This window comes from Pipistrellus hanaki, assembly GCF_964339955.1.
Source record: "Pipistrellus hanaki genome assembly, chromosome: 2".
NCBI lineage: Eukaryota > Metazoa > Chordata > Mammalia > Chiroptera > Vespertilionidae > Pipistrellus > Pipistrellus hanaki.
Window position 1 is genome coordinate 130,042,866 of NC_140504.1, and position 20,492 is coordinate 130,063,357.

Consider the following 20,492-nt stretch of genomic DNA (forward strand, 5'->3'; position numbering starts at 1 on the left):
TAAAGTTCTCCCATCTTGCACACATACAAACAACCCTTTCTTTCCTCCCTCTCCTTTATGTCCAAATTTGTTAAACACATTTCTCTCTCTACATTTCCTTATTCTCAACCACCCCTCTCTAGTTTAGCTTCCTTCTTAATCACTCTATCAAAACAGCTTTTCCTAAGTTTACAGTGACCTTCTGTTTTCAATAGTCTCTTAGAAAATTTCTTAATAGCATTTAAAAAAATTCCTCCTTTTGAATACGAACTCCTCTTGGTCTCTAGAGTATATCAGTCTCCTCTTTTTCTTCATATTTCCAGCAATACATTCTCAGTCTTTTCTGCAATGAATCAGTTATTAAATATTGTTGTGGCCCGAGGCCACAAAGACACTTTTCTCTGATGGGATACTTCAAGGACTCACAAGGTCATTTCCCCACTGCCAAGCAAAGGCCATTCCTGAAGATTTGTGAACCTGCAGGGTTCGAGCACCTGCCTGCTGAGTTATCCCCTTCCTGCACAGGTTTCAACAGTGCTATTCTTTGATTATCTATCTTCCCAACAGAGTACACGAGAGAAGAATTTGTAACTGTTTTTACTCAGTATGTTATATCCAGATTTTATTACAGCTGCTGACCAATAGCAGGTGCTATATAAATATTTGTTGAATGAATGAATACATAAAATTTTTATTGTCTTTATTTCCAGCCAGTTGGCACTGTGTTCTGTGTCTGTCTGTCACACAACGTTCATTGTACTTTTCTTTATTATGAAGTCCTTTCAGGAATTTTATGCCTAAAGTTACTTTGGGCTATTACATGTTATGTAGTAAAATATATGGCATATTCCCATAATTCCCAATTCTATTCCTATATATTTCAAGTATGACACCATTTTGTAAATAGTTTTAGAAAAACAGATGTTTTTCACAATTATATCTGAAATATATGTCTTTAGTGCATCTGATTTTATGATACCCACTTACATCATCAAAGCTGTCTCTCAGAGAGTTAAGTATTGACTCAGTATCTGCTTTAAGAATTTCAATAATAAAGTCATGCTTAACTTTGAAGCCACTGAGTGTATATTGAATTTTATTGTGACTATATCAGAAATAGAGGGGAAAGTCCCCTGGAACACTGGTATATATCTGTGTTTTCTCTGTAATGGTCTCTGTAAAATGCCTTCCTGGCAATCCTCAACATCTTAGTCTTGAAGGTATACATGACATCCAAGTACTTTGCTCCACTCACAGTCTTTTTGCTCAGCCAGGAGATAAAAGGTGCAGGGCCATTTTGGCCAATGAGTTTGAATAAATCTCTTTTCAAAATGTCTTTATTGTGGTAGCATTGGATTATGGCCCCAAATTTAACATAAATATCTATGAATCTATATTACTATAAAAATAATTAAATAAATGGGTGAGAAATGACCATTTTGGCTCCCCCTCCCCCACCCTCCCAGAAGAATTCCAAATAATTTAGATGTTCTGCCCACAAGTCGTTAGGATATAAATTCCTACTCCTTAATATGGGCTGCATGTAGAATCTTCCTTCCAAAGAGCACAGCATGGAGAATTGGAAGGGGGGTCAGGGGGAGAGTAACTCTACAGTGGAGAAATGTGTCATGTGCCACCACAGCCAGGTGATCCAGGTTCACATCAACAGTAAAAGCATGTCAAAAAAAAAAACCCAACACAATAAAAGCATGTTGATGCTGTGTGACCATCAATGTCATGAGAATGGAAAACCACTTCATGTCTGTGGCTTTCTTTCCCCAAACACATATCCCTGGTAAATCATAAAAAAAAATTTCAGACAAACTGAAATTGAAGGACACTCTACACAATACCTGAGCAGTGCTCTTCAAACTGTCAAGACCATCCAACGTGAGGAAAGTCTGAGAAACGCATATCCAAGAGGCATCAAAAAACACATGGCACATAAATTTAATGGGGTGGCCTAGATGTGATTTTAGAACAGAACAATGACATTAGGGTAAAACTAGGAAATCTAAGTAAAATATGAACTTTAGCAAATACTCCATCAATTATTCATTGTAACAAATGTTAAGATGTTAATAATGGAGGATACTAGGAACTCTCTGAACTGGTTTCAATTTTTCTGTATATTCAAAACTATTTGAAAATTTTACAGATACTAAATATTTTTGTGATAAAATATTTCAACTTAATCTCAGTGCTATTCAATGAAGTGTGTTTATCATTTGTGATGAAGAATTACTTCAAGTTGATTGGAGTCATTCAATATTTAAATGTGTTTCCATAGGTTGATTTTTCTACAACAGATACAAACCATTACATTATTGTTTAATATTGGGGAAATGGTTCTATTTCCTGTGATTAAGAATTTTTTAAGACTCTTTAGGAAACTATAAAGGTCCTAAAATGTTATGAGTCATAGAATATATCCAGTTTAGAAGTAATATGACACACCTATTAAATTAGCTAAATAAATTGGCATAAGATCAAAAGCAGTATTTTTGAGAGCATGAGTCCAGACAATGTGTCTGTAAGATAGACTTTACAAACTTAGTTTGATTAATTTTTGTTTTTTTGAGGATATGATTCTTTTCTGTAATTATCATTCTATTTTCCCTGACAGGCTATCTAATACTGGCTGCCTTCAGCTCCCTGTGAATTGAGTTATTCTCAATAACACTCTGTTTTATGAAGGCATTATTTGAGTGGTTGTCCACTGTGATCTGGTTATTCAGAGCTTTACATAAAACAGGTGGTTCTTCCATCTCATCAACATTTCTTATTGTCTAGAATTCACCATCTTTTTGTCTGTGGGCCCATCATAGAGCATCTCAGGCATGGCTTTCTCCTAGTTTGCCTGTTTGGCTTCTCATTTACATCTTGGTCATATCTCATAGAAACTTCAAGTTCCCTTGTTTTCATCCTTAATCAGCATTCATGCTCTAAGTTTATGTGTTTACTTCCACTCTGGTTAATTCCCCAAAGGCTTTGCAGCAACTAATTTTATTTATTTGGCTCTGAGATGATCCAGGCAACTCTGACTCACATCAGAGTTGGCATTTACTTTTCAGCGGGTACAGCACTAAGGCCCATTACCAAAGAACAAGCAGCCTGTGATCTGTGACTCTGCGATTCCAGTACTGCTTTCCAGACTATTTGAACAACCCAAATGTCTGGGTAGTGATCCTGTTTACCCAGACTTCCCTACTGATCCTTTTTCATTTAGATGATGCTTTGAAGTTGACCTATTCTATTATGACTATAATCTCAAAAACACAAGCTTTAGAGTGAAATAGAGCAAGGTGTGAATCTTGCCTGAGATGTTTGTTAGCTCTTTTGATCTTGAGGAAGCTACTGGGACTCAGTTTCCTCATCTGTAAAATGAAAATAATTATAGTGGGTTTGCAGAATTACAAAAATTAGATGTTTCTATACTTCCTCTAGAAAACCTGATCTTTATTATGGATGTTTAATATACACTCAGTGTCATCAGTATAATGATTTGATTGAGTTCCTCTGGCTCACCTTTATATAAAGCCCCACCTAACTGGCTCTCTGCTGCTCCCAGCCGTGTCTAAGCCCCATGTATTGATGTATACATTTGTATTGATGTATACATTTGCATATTTTTCTGGACATATTTCTGTACTATGAGCAAACTTTTCAACTGTTGTGCCCTGCTTTAATTTTCTTTAAAACTCTATAGGATGTGATTTGAATAGTTCTCACTAGTATAAACATATTATTAGAATTTCATTTTGCCATCTGTTGTCTTAATAATAATGTGATGATCTGAGTAGACCCAAGAGGGAGACCTGCCATGGATCTGCATTGGGAGTCTTGGGCTCTGGTGGGAGGGGGGAGAAAGATGGAAGAAATAAAGGCCAAGGAATGGACTCTGGTGCCAGAACTCGGGAGCTCAACTGCCTGCCATTTGCAATCTGGCTCCCCATGTATTACCTGTTCTAGAATTTTTAAAAGAATTTCAATTTGTAATGTTGTGGAATGAATTTTACATAAACCATGCATTCACGCAAAGGAAGGACAAATAAACATCACTTGCCTTTCTTACTTGGGTACACTTTTTTTCCCTTCTGCATCTTTACATTCCCATAGCCACCAGAACACTGCAGCCCTGACCTTGGGGCCAGTAGAAAAGGCCATCAAATGCAGGAGCCATGTTCCATGAGACTTTCAAACTAGCTCAATATCTCAGGCGTATGGCTGCCTCCTCTGTTGCTAGAGAAAGCCTCACTGCTTTAGCAGCCAGTGATATATCTGTATTCATTTGGCATCTTAAACATGGCAAATGAATACAGATATATCATTTGATTATTTTAAAATTTCCTCTAAAAGTCTGCCTCACTCCTTGAATGGAGATGTGGTCATTTGTGCTAATTGCATTTTAGAGTCTCTATTATATTGGTGACAAAAGTTAATGTTTACAACTTTTGTTCATATCAAGTATAATTAGGCACTTAATTATGTAACAATGTGCTACCTACATATATTTTGCAAATGCCAAAAAGCATCAGTCCATCTCCCCAATGCTGTCTGTCTGAAGTATAAATGCTTTGCATAGCTGTGGCTTCTTGTTCAGGATCTCAAGGTCTTAGCTTGAGATCTCTCTGTCTGACTCCCAGACAATGATTTGAGGCTAAAATAATATTTTTGATCTAGAGTCTCTGTAATGAGTCTTCTGAAAATGAGATAAATTAAAAGACAATATGACTTGTGGATCTCCGGGGTCATAGACAGTTATGGTAGTTTACATGTTGAAACAGAAGGTTTTAAAAAGCCAAATAACAACAACAATAAAAACAACAAAAACACAACAACAAAAAACTTCTTAACATTATAGCCTGGACATGTGGTGGCTTCCTTGCTTTACAGAGGAGGATGATGATGCCAGACAGTGAAGGGGCATGCACAGAGAAAGACTGCATCAAAACAGGGCTCTGATTTTAAGAAAAATCAAGCCTACTGTTCCAATTTTTATTTTTAGTTCTTTTGATCTAAGAGAAAAATGCATAGTCTAATAACATACTTAGCGAAAAGATCAACTATTGTGCTCTGTCAGGTTAATGTTAGGAGGGTTGGATATGTCTTAGAATCTCATCACAGAGCTAATTTTACTCTCATGCACGGTCTCAAGATGAGCTTGTGTTCTATTATGACCGTATGCTATCATCCCCTCCCTCTACCTAAGAATGTGAATAGTATTCCCATTGTGAGCACTGCTGATTGACATCAAGTAACTGTTGTCATGGCTCCAGTTAAAAATGTGAAAGAAACTAGATCTTTTCAACCTAAAGGTTCTCTCTGTATAGTTAATTAAAGACATTTTAAGAAGACATTTGGATTATGGGAAAGCGATGATATCACATTATGACATTTATTTCATTTCTTACCTCAAGAATCTCAGTAATTGGTTCACCTATTCAAAACTGTTATTTCATCAGAGGGTAAAGATTCTGGAGCCCCCAGTGGGACTTACCTCATTTACCTAATTGGCACATTCTTTTAAAAAACAACTCTGTACATATGAACTTTTTGTTTCATGAACATGCCATTCACTTGCTTTGAGACAATTTAATGTAATTTCATCTAATTTCAGCGAAAGTCTGTAGGAAACTTTAACCAAGGATTAATATTTTATTTATGCCATTATATTAAAGAACTGATGTTAGAAATTTAATTAAAATTCCACATAACCATAAATTGTCTGAATGCTATGCAGCTCCCCATGCCAATTGTTGAGCTTCTCACTCTAAGTTGCAGAAACTAAGGCTTGAATAAAGATAAACTGCTTATCTACAGTCATATAGCAAAGACACAGACAGTAAATAGCAAAATGGGTTCCAGAACCCAGAGCTTTTTTTTTTCTTTTTAAATATATTTTATTGATTTTTTACAGAGAGGAAGGGAGAGAGATAGAGAGCTAGAAATGTCGATGAGAGAGAAACATCGACCAGCTGCCTCTTGCACACCCCCTAATGGGGATGTGCCCACAACCAACGTACATGCCCCTGACAAGAATCGAACCTGGGACCTTTTAGTCTGCAGACCGACACTCTACCACTGAGCCAAACCGGCTTCGGCCAGAACCAAAGCTTTTGATGTCTAGTTCAGTAGTCTTCCTACTAGGCCAGGCCACTTTAGGCAGCAGGTATTTCATTTGATGCAGTGCTGTGTGATACGGGAAAAGCAGAATTGTCCTCATTGCCTTCTAAGAACTCATGTCCTCACGGGTGTTGGGTCTTCCATGAAAGAGAGGTGAGTTTTTACAAATACAGTTGACCCTTGAACAAATGACCTTTAAGGTGGTTTCCAGCACCTGGGGTTTTATGATTCAGTTTCTATTATGCACTGATGCTGGGTATGTGTCACATTGTTTGAACCAAACACTGAGAATGGACAGGATCACAGTCTGGAATGTTGATGGCGCTCACATCTATTTTGTGTTTGAATTTCTGGAAGCAGTCTTTGTCTTCGTGGCGGTTTGGTCCCTGACCTTCTGTAACATTTGGAGCCCAGCCACACTGTCTTTGTTTACTGTAAAGAGCATGGAAAAACTGACTTCCTGACAGTGCTCTGCGAAGTCTAAGGTCAAACCACTCACAGGTGAACAAACACAGTCCTTCCACCTTCAAATTGTCATTTGGCCCCTGTAGAAAGGATCGGGGTAATAATACTGGGGAGCAGAAAAAGGGGAAATCAGTACTCCGCCAGCAGCCAGCCATTAGTCAGCTTCTCAGTCAGCTTTGTGAAGAGCTAATCTTAATTCAGGATCAATTTGGGGGAAGTTGGAAAACACAGCATGGAATTTGCAGTCCTCTAACTACCTACCAAGTAAACCTATAGACCAGTGGTTCTCAACCTTTTTTTACATATATATAATAAATCTTTATTATTCAGATTATTACAGGCGTTCCTCTTTCTCCCCTCCTCCCCCCATAGCTCCCCTCCCCCTGATTTCCAACTCCTCCCCATGCCCTTACCCCCGCCCCTGTCTTCATCCATAGGTGTAAGATTTTTGTCCAATCTCTTCTTGCACCCGTCAGACCCCCATCCCTCTGAGAATTGTTAATCCAATCCCTTTCTATGTCCCTGATTCTATTATATATATTCATCAGTAAATTTTGTTCTTCAGAATTTTTATTCACTTGATTTTTAGATTCACTTGTTATCTGTGAAGCTCTTTATCTGACCTTCAGTTCTGAATGATAGCTTTGCTGGGTAGAGTAATCTTGGTCGTAGGTTCTTGTTGTTCATAATTTTGAATATTTCTTGCCACTCCCTTCTGGCCTGCATAGTTTTTGTTGAGAAATCAGCTGATAGTTGTATGGGTACTCCCTTCTAGGTAACTAGTTGTTTTTCTTTTGATGCTTGTAAGATTCTCTCTTTGTCTTTTGCCCTTGGCATTTTAATTATGATGTGTCTTGGTGTTGTCCTCTTTTGATTCCTCTTGTTTGGGGTTCTGTGCGCTTCCTGAACTTGTAAGTCTATTTCTTTCACCAGGTAGGAAAAGTTTTCTGTCATTATTTCTTTCAGTAGGCCTTCAATATCCTGGTTTCTCTCTTCTGGCACCCCAAAAATCTGGATGTTGGTACGCTTTAAGCCATCCCAGAGGCTCCTTACACTATCCTCACACTTTTAGGTTCTTCTTTCTTTCTGCCTCTCTGGTTGGGTGATTTTTTCTTCCTTATATTCCATATCTTTGGTTTTATCCTTGAGGTATGTTGATCTACAGTTGAGTTTCTGAATATTTTTTATTTCAGACAGTGTATGCTTAACTTCTGACTAGTCCTTTTCCATTTTTTTTGGTATTCTCATTAAGGTCCTTGAAGGTCTCACCAAGCTTCTTGGAGGTCTCATCAAGTTGCTCAAAAGTTTTTAGAAGATTCTTGAGTAATCTTATAAATGTGATTCTGAACTCTGTGTCGTCCCATAGTTTACTTTCCTCCATCTCTCCCATTTGTGACTTGCTTCTGTGTCTCCTCATTATGGCTGCCTCCCTTTGTTGATGGAGTGGCTTTGTGTGGTAGGTGACCTATAGGGGCCAGTAGCTCAGCTTCCCCAATCACCTGAGGTGGTCGCTTTTGGTATATCCCTTTGTGGGCTGAGTGCAAAGTCTTGGTGTAATTAAGCCTTGATTGCTTTTGGTATCCTAGGAGGAATTGATCTCCAGGCCAATTGTCTGTGAGGACCAGCTGTGTCTATAAAGGAAGAACTGCTGTGCTGGAGACACACTTTGTTTCAGTGGGGCTTTGGTGCTCACTGAGTCCGTCTCCCGAATGAGTCACTTATGGATGTGGGGGGTTGGAACTGACCACTAGGAACACTGGCTTCTGAATCACCAATGGGGTACAGTTCATTTGCTTGGGACTTGGCGGTTTTGTTGCTGGAGCTGCAGTTTATTTCGTTAAGCTGCCACAATACTGGCCATTTTCATGCAAAAGCAGCTGTGTGGTGCCTGGGCGGTCTGTAGAATGTGCTGGCGGGGCCTCAGAGTGGGGCGAGGGTCTCAGGAAGTCACTAGGCTGGGGTATGGCTAACAGCAATGGCTGCCTTCAGCCTTCCCTGCCCTTCAGCATTTCCAAGTCCCTGCGTCCCTGGGATCCAGCACAGTAAACAGCGATTGCTGCGTGCACCTCTGCAAGAGAGTTGCCCTCACTTTCGAACCCAATGGCCGACAGACCAGCTTCTCCTCATAGGTGTCTGGGTCCCCCACGTGACCCTGGAAACTGGGTTTTAAAGTGAAAGTGATAGGGAGCTTGTTTCCCTTTGGCTTGAAAAAAAAGCAGCTCGTCCAGTCGCCTGCCACCAGCCCGATTCACGTGCCTCCGTACCTAGGCTCCTCAGCTTTTCAGTGCTTATGCTCCTTTCTCTTTCAGCCAGCTTTCCCATGGTTTTCGGTGATAGATGTCCTTTATATTAATTTTAATTTTGAAATTGATGTGCGAGGGGGCACACCAGTTGTTTACCTATGCCACCATCTTGGTTTCTTCTCTCAACCTTTCTAATGCCTCGATCCTTTAATATAGTTCTTCATGTTGTGGTGACACTCAACCATAAAATTATTTTTGTTGCTACTTCATAACTGTAATTTTGCTACTGCTATGAATCATAATGTAAATATCTGTGTTTTTCGATGGTCTTAGAGGACCCTGCTAGCGGTTCTGAACCTGTTGAGACCCACAGGTTGAGAACTGCTGTTGTAAAGCCTAAGACCAACGGAAAACACAGATATTTATATTATGATTCATTAACAGTAGCAAAATTACAGTTATGAAGTAGCAACAAAAATAATTTTATGGTTGGGGGTCACCACAACCTGAAGAACTGTATTAAATTGTCATGGCATTAGAAAGATTGAGAACCACTGCTATAGACCCTTCCTTTCTCTACACTATCATCAGATCATTAACATTTCCCAGGATTGCAAAGATAAAGCATAGCATTCTTAAGAGTCATACTTATTGAATATTTATATCATCCATCCAAGCTAATTCTTTTATGGTAAGACATCAAAGTGGCCTATATGCGTTGACTTCCTTTTGAGAAGGTATATTCTTTTTTTTTTGTCTTACTAACCTCTACTGTGCTTTACTGTCCTCCAAAGCAATAAGTCATCTTTGTCATAGGAAAGGATATGTCTTCCTGAGTAAGGGTATTGTAAACTCATCATGGGCCTAGACAGTGCCTCATTTATTTTATCCCCCTCCCATAATGTTTAACACACTGCATATATTAATTAGCAGGCTCACATAACATTTGTGCATCACTGAATAAAACAATGAACTTACTCATATATTACCTGTTTACTCCAAATCACTTATTTGTGAGATCCAAGTTTCCCTCTTAATATTTAAGTATTACTTATTAGAATTTATCTAAAGCAATATAAGTAAATATACCTCCAATATAAATTTATATTTCCCTTCAAGAATGCAGGAATAAATATGATTTTGGCTGTATTTTTTATTTTTCTTTCTTTTTCTTTTTCTTTTATTTTTGTCTCTAGTGTAAGCAGTCTCTTGAAATGTCCTAGTTATCTAACATTGCTCTTGAACTCCACTTAGAGATGATATACTAGCCTTTTACTAAAATATATCTGGGTATTAAAAGCCCAATTCTTTATTGCTGATGAAAAAGATTATTAACACTTTTCCCCCCAGCTATAATATGAGGTAATAACACCCCTTTTTACTTCCAGAGCCAGAGGCACTATGTCATATTAACCTTCATTAACTGCCTAAGAAATGAGGTGCATTTGTTAATTTAGCATTCTGGTTAGCTAAGATTGTGAGAGAAGGCTGTGGTGTCTTTCTTTGCTATGTGTGAAAAAAAAAAAGTACGTGAGCACACTTATTTTATTGCCTTGGTAAATGCAGCACTTGGATTGAGGCTGGACCTGGATGAGATGGGTGTGCAGATGGTGGGCACAGATTGAGGTGGCTGGAGCAGGGGGAGCAAGCGCCAGCTGATCTAAATAGGCCTGAAGAGTAGTATCTGAGGTGTGTGGCGGGAGAAGGCAGGTATCATCAAAATCTGAGCCAAAGTCTTATCCTTTGTTTTATTCAGTGATACACAGGAAAGAGAAAATGAATTTTATATATATATATATATATATATATATATATATATATATATATATGAATTATATATATGAATTATATATATATCAATATATAAATAAATAAATATATATATATATATAAAATAAAAAAATATATTATTTTTTGGTAGATAAACAAAAATGTGTTTATTTTATTCAAAAAACAGAAAAAGTCTTCTCTTTTATTGAATGAAAGTGGAACTAACAGACTTTTTAAAAGTTATTTCATTATTAAATTTCTGGGGGTAGCATGGTTAATAACATTATATAAATTTCACTTGTATGACTTTACAGTACAACATAGCATACTCCATTATGGGCTCACCACCCAAAGTCTCATCTCTTCTGTCCTCTTGTATTTGATCCCCTTTCCCTCCTTATCCTCCCTCATGTTTTTGTTTATTTTCCTTCTTGTAACCACCATGATTTAATCTGCATGTGGGAGATTTTGTTTGTGGTTTTTCATTCCGTAGATGAGGGAAAATACAGAATGTGCCACTTTATCTTGATTAATGAAGTCCTCATCTGTGAGGTTTCACTGTGTTGAGCATTATACGAGACACAAATTTCTTTGTATATTTTGCCCATTGAGTGAGAACTGTCCAACAAACTTCTGTCCAAATGTCATTGTGAAGGGTCTTCCCACCATGTTTCTTTCATGTCCCTGGCTATTGCTGCAAGAGCATAGCCAGAGCCATGAAGCAGTATCTCCTTGCATGTCTGGTCATTTGTCATCCAAGTGAAGTATATGGAGAGGAGCACTGCCCCAATCTCTGCCCATTGTGATAGTTTTGTTACCCACTGTCCTTCATGAATGCCCGGAGCTGGTCTTGGTGTTGCAGCAGTCCACTTTCTGGTTGGTCATCGATATCATGCAAAATCATTGGTAAGCCAGGCCGTGACTTTCCTTCTCCTGTCAACAGGTTGAGTTCTATTTCTATGTGTAGAATTTCATGATGGACCTTTTATCTTGGATGTCTTATGAAATATAAAATTCAGCAGAATTTTTCTTCATATGTAGCGTTGCTTTTAATTTTCCCATTTTTAACCTCCATTCCTTTTATTTACTCACTCATCATTTTAAAAAAATGTAACAAGTGTTGTTTTAGCTACTGGGCAAACAACGATTAATGACACAATTCCTAAACTCAAGGAACTGCTTTCTTTACTTTTCCAGGTTCAAAAAAGCATGCGGACAACTTTGCTATAATCATTCTCCCTACTAACTTAGTAATGTAATTTCTTATTTTTATAAAGCCTCCAGAATCCACCTCAATTTTTCTTCTGAAACTAGCAGAGTTCAGGCACCATCCCCTTATAGCCTTTTTATTGCTATTATTCTATCCAATCCTCCTCCCCCTATCCATCTTAGTCATGGGTACTAAACTCATTGTCCTAAAATTTGGTTATTCCATGGCTTATAATAAGTAGTGGGACTAGACAGAGGAGCGCCACATTATAAGGCTAATGTGGCTGTCCTCAATCTAGTCCCACTACTACGAAATGAATACCCATGAACCAAATTGATCCCTTCACATACTTTTAGGCAGAGGTAAGTATTCCCCCCTCTCTGATGTCCCTCCAGCTGGTTTTGCATCTCCAAGGTGGTTCCACTTGGTGGTCAGAAGATGTGTTCAGGGGCCAGAAGTGCTTTTCCACTTACTTGCTCTGCAGTCTTGAGCACCTTATTTAACCTCTTTTGTGCTTCTGCTTTGTACAATTGAAAAGAGCTGATGAAGTCAATACTTTGCTCATAAGATTGTTAAGATTCAGTGGGTTCGCTGATGTGCATGCTTAGAAGGGACCATAGCACATAAAACATGCTAGTGTTTCACTGTTGCCATTGATATTATAGTTATGACCCAAACCTGACCCTCTACCCTCGTCAGATTTTTATGAATATTTGCAAATTTGCAAATCTCAGGGTTCTTTGGGGGCCTTTCTTTACATCTTGGTAGAACTAATCTGTCCCTTTTTAGCTCTTCAATGACATAACTCATTCAATGCTCACTTAGCAAGTATATTCAGACCTATTTATTATTTTTATAGAAAATAAAACTGGAAGAGATAGCTAGTAGTTCTGAAACTCAAGGGGCTGCTTTCTTTACTTTGTTTTCCCTATAGTGCTTTATGCCTAGTTATTAACCAAAGTAAGCCAAAATTATTATTTTTTTCTGGTTCAGTGCATGATGTACTCCAAGGATCAGGAAGAGATCATTTATTTATTTAAAAAAATGTATCTGTATTGTTGAACTTATTACAGATATCCCCTTTCTTCCCTCATCGACCCCCAGACCATTTATTTAAATAGTTAAGGTACAAGTGGATCATAGGATATCTGTACTAGTAGCATCTGAATGTAAAAAACTAAGGAGCAATCCTTGGTATTGGACAAAGGGTTGTTTAAGACCATCCAGACCTGGTGGGGTAGTAGTATTAGGTTGGGGTCAGGCTGACAAATGGACTGAAACAAAAAGAGGGAGGCTAGGCAGAGGACTGTTGAGTGTGAGGGCATAAGTATCTGAGCTAAGACTCTAAAAACAGGGAATGTAGAGGACATCTTAAATTCAAGGAAAGAGTCTTTGGGATGTGTGAATTCCTAGAGGATGATGGCGAGGAAAGAGTGAAAAAGGGACTGCTGGGTTTCTTTGTGGATAATTTTGGAGTATCCACATTGAAAAGAGGTTGTCTTAGAAGAAAGAGAGATGTGTGCCGTTACCAGGCTGTGAGCTCCACAACAGCGGGACCATGCCCATTTTGTTCACCACTGGACCCCAGTGTCTAGTATAGTCACTGACACATTCACACCATCAAAGGCCAAGTGCATCTTGACCAAATTAAAGGCCACTTACCTCGATATCTGCACAGTTAAAAAAGGCAAGGTGTAGACAGTTCCTATCCCTGGTTCTAGTTAGCATGAGCTGTTTTTCTACAAAGGTATACCTTTCACATTTGGGGCATTATGTCTCAAATAGGTTCTTCTCTCATTCCAGGATGAGTGATGGAATCTACATAGGCCTGAGGCCTTCTCTTTCCTACAAGCCTTAATGTAACTGGTAAAATGTACCTGGCAGGCAGTGCAGCACCTCTGCAGAGAGGTGCTCCAGAAAGCAATTGTTTGCTCTCGCCCTGCTGAGAGGTAGCAGTATCTGTATGGCTTAAAGGCTCTAGCCGCAGCCATGAACAGTGTTAGAAAAATATCACTACCATTTGCCAGCAAGAGATGCCAAACTGCAACTAAGAGGCATGTCAATCCAATGAAGCAGAAACATTTCACTTGTTTTTAATGATTACTTGCAGGAGACCTTTATTGCTATGCATTTGTGTGCCTTTAAATAAGAAGTTGCATTTTTTGAAAATGACGAAAACCATCTCTTCTCCCTACAAAGGGACAAGCTTTCCCCACTTGGATGAATATTGCCTGCACCACTCACGGAAGAAAGGAGCGGTCTTGGCAAGCATCTTATTAGTCTAAAAATAAATTATTCAGAATGCAGGTTCAGATACAGATTGCAGGGAGAGATAATAGAATTGGTTTTCCAAGCCTGATCATGCTATGAAGACATGGTGTGTGCTTTTCAGGAATCCACTTAAGTGGAATCAGCTTTGACTAATACAATCTAGAAATAATATTGCTGCCATCCAGCTAGTGTCTGCGGTACAGCATCCTCGAAACGTCTTTAAGGACCCACGGTCTCTTTAGTCTACGTAAGTGTGCATAAATAAAAGTGTATGTGCAGCCACGGGCATTTCTACAGAAAGGCATTCTCCTCGTTGTTCTTTTTTTTTAGGAAATTTCTTCCTGGCAGCGAGAGGGGCACCTCACACTGGAGATCTGTCTCCTTCCTCTCCCCGGTGTCTCCGCCAAATAGTGGACCACATCAGCAGCCGACTCCAGTTGTCATGTGGTTTCTCATGTGATGCTGGGTCTGCACTTTGGAGCTAGAGCCTCTGAGACTCGGTGCTCACGGACAGGGTGTTCGGGCACGGGAGAGATTTTGGAGGGGCGCGGGGAGGCCAAGAAACCGAAAAATGTTAGAAATAAAAGTCGCATGAAGTACTCTGATCTATGCATTCTTTTATTTTTTTTAAATTTGATTTTAACTCTTTGTTTTTTATGGTTTGTGTCTTTTTTTTCCTTCTCTTTACCCATGGAGGCACCGAGCTGCGCTGTTTCGTGTGTGTTTTTTTTTTTTTCTTCCTGTCTTTCTCTCTTTTTTAAAAATCTTGAAGCCAGACCATCTTTGCTCCCGGCTCCAGGGCTGTATCGCCGTTGGCACACCAGCCTCCCCGGCTACCTGAGCTGCACCTGCTGCATCCCGCCTCGTCCCACCCGGCGCCCGCACTGGACTCCGGGCGCGCACGGTGCCAAGAAGGACCTGCTCTCACAGCTCCGGCCAGGCCCCTCGCAGCTGGAGGAGGGCACGCGGAGGACAGGGTGAAGCAGCAGAAGAGCCGGGGTGGGACGAATAGGAAGGACGCCAAGGACCGCGGAAGGGCAAGTTAGGAATCCTATCCATCCAGTGCCCACCGCTCCTCCACCGGGCGAGGGCAGAGCAGCCCTGGAGTGGGCCCCTGGCTTGGGCTGCTCCCAGGGCTTGGTTTAGGAGGGTGGGGGCTGGAAGTGGGGGGAGGAACCATGTCGAGATGTGGTGACATTGTACCTGAGAGTGCAGCTGAAGATGGATAAAGCAGGCATCTGACGTGTCTGCCTGCCCGGGCGGAGTTGGAGAGAGGCACAGTGAGGAGTGGATGACAAGAAAGAGGAGATGCCGAATGCCGCATGATTGCCCGCCGCTGGCTCTGCATTCTCAGCCTAGGGAGGATGGATAATTTATAACCCAGTGCATGGATGCAGGACCTGTAAATTGTAGCCTGGATGTCCCCGGCGCTGTCAAGAGAGATACGGATGGGGCTAGGCGAGCTGCGCCAGTGCCCCCAGAGGGAACAGCAGCCTTGCTGCACGGATTTAAATGCATGTGCATGCATGTAGAGGCATGCCATAAAGAAGAGAGATTTCTGGCCATTTTACACAGGAAGTCTGTCCCTTGGCTGGATCGGGCTTGATTGCAGCTTGTACTTTCAGCTCCAGCTCAACACCCATTTCCTGGCTGGCTAGCGCGCATGGCCAGAGCAGCTGCAGGCAGCGTTTGCTCGCTGATGTGAAAGCAAGCCCCTTAGCTTTAACTCCTTGACGTTCTGAGTGCTCTGTGCTGGGCTAGGGCTGATTGTGGAGTTTTGTTTTCTTCTTCTCCTACAATCCCCTGTAAACACAGCTGTATTCAGTATGGCGAAAAATCCTATCCTGTAAATAGAAATCTGATCGATTTAATCAAAATAAATGTATCCCAGATGACTTTGAGACCAGCTGGCTACCACGGGCTTCAGACGCTAGACGCTCAATGGAGATGAATGCGGTGTTAGATTTACATGTTTTAGGATTCCAAGGCTCAGCCTATAATTAAAAGGAGAAAGCCTTTTCTGGCGAAGAGAGGTGGTCCTACTGGCTCGCAGCTAGATCCTGAGTGAGGTACAGGTGTGGGTGCCGCTCACGAGCTTTGGGAGTCTGCAGTGTGGCATTTCCAAGGGTGTGAGCCATGTGGCAGAATATGGCCACAGAGAAAGCGTCGTCTAAGTGGCGGTACGGAGAGGCTGGCACCCCCGGAACAGCCCCTGGCGAGGATGGAGGAGGCACCGAGCGGGTTTTTGACTCAGATGAGGAAGCAGTGGTGCTCCAACTGCAGCTCAGCTCGGTGGAGTCCGCTCAGACCTGGAAATGAGGAGCTTTTGCAGTTGTCATGGGCAGCTCTGCTGGGACGCCTGTCTGGCCCTTCCACTGTTTGTTACTATTTCTACAAAGGCAGCTCTGTGTGTTGGATTATGTTTGGCCAGCTGTTGATGCATTCCTGTGGGTGGGGATGGGTGAGGATCTTATTACTGTACTTCCAAACTGTAGATCTGTGTGCAGGGGAGCAGGGAGGGGATGGAAAGAAAGCAAGTTGGAGAATCTGAGTGCTCTCACCGCTTTCTCCACGGAGTCCTAGAGTGAGTCCAGAAAGACTTACAATAGGAAGAAGGACAGGAGAAATCATGGAGGGGAAGGGGGGTGGTGGTGGTGGTGGTGAGGAGCATTGGGGGGAAGAGAATGAAACTTTGCAAGCTCACAAGAGAGAAAAACAGACTTAGAACTTCAAAGCTGCAAAGACAAGCAGAATGTCAGCAGCTTGTAATTAGCGGTTCCTGGTTGCGTCAGTGCCTGTATCGCTCCAAGAATAACTGTGTGCTGTGTGCCACAGAGTGAGGAGATAGTCATAACTAAGTTATCAAGCCCAGTTCAGACAAGGGCACATGGATTAAGGAATTTTCTCTGTTTGTAAATCAAATACTGACGGATTACACATAGAAGACTTGCCGAATTCTGCATAATTGAAGGCTGAATTTTCAATTTGCCAGGGGTGGTAGTGGTGGTGGTGTGGTATGTTGATGAAATGAGACTCCGAACCCTTAAAAATGCAGATTAATCATGCAAGAAAATGTCCGTGCAAGCCCCAGCCATACAAGATAGTTCCTCAAATAGCCAAAAACAGCACTGCCAATCTCCTAGATCTGCATCCACACTTTTATTATTATTATTATTATTATTATTATTATTATTATTTGGGTGTGTGTGTTTGCATTAAAATGGAGAGGAGTAAAAAATGACATTCAAATAAATACGGTCAATTAAATTCTAAAATTCCCATTTTATAGAACTCAAAAAAAGGCTGTAAGGTTTTGACTTTTGTTCCTAGCCCAAGTTTAAACCTTGGAGAAGCCTCGGTTGTCCTGAAGCCATACAGCAGTTTGTTGGCAATCCCACGGGAAGCAGGGGTACTGCCTTGCTTGAGATCTGAAAGCCGTGCTCACTCCCCTTCCTCGTCCCTTGCGCTTAGAGATTTGGTGTGCCTACAGCCCCCACAAAGAGACGGAGGGAGGCGCTGATTGGTTGGGAGGCTAGAATGTTTACTCTTATTTGTTTTCCATGCTCCTCCACAGCATTCATTTTGAATTTGTATTTGTGTTCACGCGGCACAATTACTCCTGACCTGTTTTGTTTCTCTGCCCGAAAGAAGTCAATTTTAGTTCAGCTCTGTGCATTTGGCTTCCTGGGTAATACGTGTATATGTATTGCATTACCCGTGTATGCATTTCCCCTTTTAATGTGGATTAAGGGGAAATGGTAGGCAGGGAAAGCTGTGTATATTAAATCAATAGCTTTTTTGAATCACACGTAATATAATTTAAATATACTTACATCGAGATTGCCAAAGCCGACATTGTCTGAACCCGTTTAATTTACATCTTCGATTTAGTCAAGAAGCGGAACCTGCCAGAGCAGAATAGGGTATTCTGTGCACCCAACAGGGTGGAAGGCATTATTTTGTTTGTGTTAGTTCAAACAGCTGGTCATTAATGCAGTCCCCATTTCCAGAGTGAAGTGCGGGTGGACATGAATGGCTGCCTGATTAATGCTGCCCCTCCGAGGGTCCTTCACCCAGCAGTCATGCTCGCAGCAGAATAATGTAGCATGATGTGATTGCACTCTAACAGGGTAGTATGTCATTGTGTCACCAAGCAATTGAGGTTATTATGGGGCAGGGCAGACAGACGGGACAGTGGGGTTATTAGACCGTAGCATTTTTAGAAATACAGGCCTGACCTACTTAGAGTTATTCTCCCTGGCTGGCAGCTGCATGGTGCATAAAGTCTCTGATAGGTTGAGGCTGTTGCTAGGGGGAATTAGCATGAATTTTTCCACACACAGACTCAGTGACTGGATGATAAAAGCTGACTGGAATTAAAGAGATTTGGTTCAGTATTATACAGACTTATCTACCTTGCTTTTCTTTCCCCAGTGCAGAGGAAGGGTGCAAAACACAGGTTTTGTTTCCATTTGTTCTTTGACCTTCTTGTTCTCCCTTCCCTCCCTCCATCCCCTAAGAGGTCCGAGAGGAGGAGAGCAGGACAGTTATAAAATTTTGGTTAATCTCTTACTGTTGGGGTCATTGAAATGATATTGCAAATTGCAAGATATTTCAGCTTAAAGGCTGCTGGGAATGACTAAGAAGGTCAGATTATTTTTCCTCTTCTGTGCACTAGGCTGTTTGAAGTTGGGCATGCATCTTTCATACACTGTATATTTAAACTCCCTTTCCCTTTTGGGCTTGAACAAAACATTTATATAAATTATTTTCTATCCAAACAGATTGAAGCTTGCACTCTCTGCTTGTTTAAAATAAGATAGTAAGGATTCCAGATTTAGAAGGGGGGAGGGGAGAGAAGGGGAGAGGAAAAAAATACACACACACACATACACACACTTTTTTAATTATAATTTTTCTGGGCTATTTTGGGGCTTGGCTCATTTTTCAAAAGCTAGTCTGATGTTTATCTCATGTATATATCTTAACTGCTACCCCCTCCCTCTATGCTTTGCAATATACAGAAGACACAGGTTTTTCTCCAGAAGAAAGAAAATCTGCAGAATTTATCTGGAGATTGTTTTCCCCCGTTGCTGACATATGTGCTGCATGTAGAGAGCTCACATAATCAATTTTATAAGATGACCCATTTTTTTCCTGCTCCTGTGTTCTCCACTAAAATCACTACTTGTGATTTATACTAGATCTTTTCCAGTGGAAGATTTTTAGTAGGTCTTTTGAAGCAATCTGAAAGTCCATCAGGAGAAAAAGAAAAGCAATGTACAGTCAAGAATATTTTGATTTCTCTTGTTATTCATTATGTGCTTAAACCACAGTATCCTCCTGTTACCTTTTACTGCTGAAAGGAGTTGTCCTGTCTTTTGACTTGAAATTAATTTTTGTAAAAACATGCTGTGATATCACATAAGCAAGCTTGGTGACCTGAGGGAAAAGAATAAATGTAGATTGTTTTCAACTTGTCACATAAGATTTCTTGGCCACATTAAAATAGACAAGAGAAAATGTTGATGTTCAATTTTTCTTTTCATTTAGGGTTGTGTGTTTTTTTTTTAAACATTCAGAACCATTTAGATATATATGTTTCCAAAAAGTACATTCTACTTGCATCAGAGACCACAGTTAAAACAAAACAAAATGCTCTAGTAATGTCAGGGCCAAGAAATCCATCAATATTCTTTCTTTTTTTTATATCCCAGTAGTGTTTATGTTTAAGCATATAAATATAGCTTATGAAGCTAAAAGAGTGTACTTTCTGATGTTGTAATTTATATTTCCTGTCCTTACTCACTTTGAGAATCCCTAAAACAATATTTAATTGTATAGGATTCCAAACATAGTAACACTCTTAACTGAATTAAATGTCAATTTTTATTTGTTGAATAAAAGATTGTCTTGTTGTGGTGCTCCTTCCAAAATAAAACAATTTTGTTTGTTATTTTAGTAAGTGAACTTTTTCACCCTTCGTCTGTGCTACTTACTTTGCTTAGGTCAATGGACAATCATTTGAGTATCTCAGTTCAAAGTTATAGAAATAAATGTCACTTTAAAATCACTTAAGTAAGGGAAAATGTTAGCATAAATTAATTAACATTTGTTAAATGACGGATTCCTACTTTCTATGTTAAGTATAGCCTTTGTCCAGGTATCTGTTCAAATCAAATGTTTATAGTCTGATTAATAATAAAATGATTACACTGAATTTCTTCGGTGTGCATCCTATCTGGTTGTTTAGGTTGGTAAGAATTTTTCATTGGTATGGCTTTCATCTAGAGAGGTAAATATTAAGTGGGTCAAAACCCAAACCAAAACAAGCATAGTTTAAAATGTCATTTATGCTGCCTTAGCTATAGTGAAACTTCTAGGTATTCACTTTGATAATGTAGACCCATAGTATTCATTTCATCTAT

General features: G+C 40.1%; 1 protein-coding gene across 4 annotated transcripts in view; it reads left to right on the forward strand.

Moving 5' to 3' along the window:
* The window catches only part of LOC311616575 (uncharacterized protein), a 413,605-nt gene extending 393,331 nt beyond the window's left edge, over window positions 1-20,274 (forward strand). For 2 of the 4 annotated variants that reach the window (XR_014793926.1, XR_014793927.1), the window contains 2 exons: window positions 14,761-14,784; window positions 14,864-20,274. The gene's annotated coding sequence lies outside the window, so the exon portion shown is untranslated. Of the gene's footprint in view, window positions 1-14,760; window positions 14,797-14,863 lie in introns of those variants that run through there. The other 2 variants (XR_014793928.1, XR_014793929.1) reach the window with 2 other exon arrangements.
* Window positions 20,275-20,492: the final 218 nt, after the last annotated feature.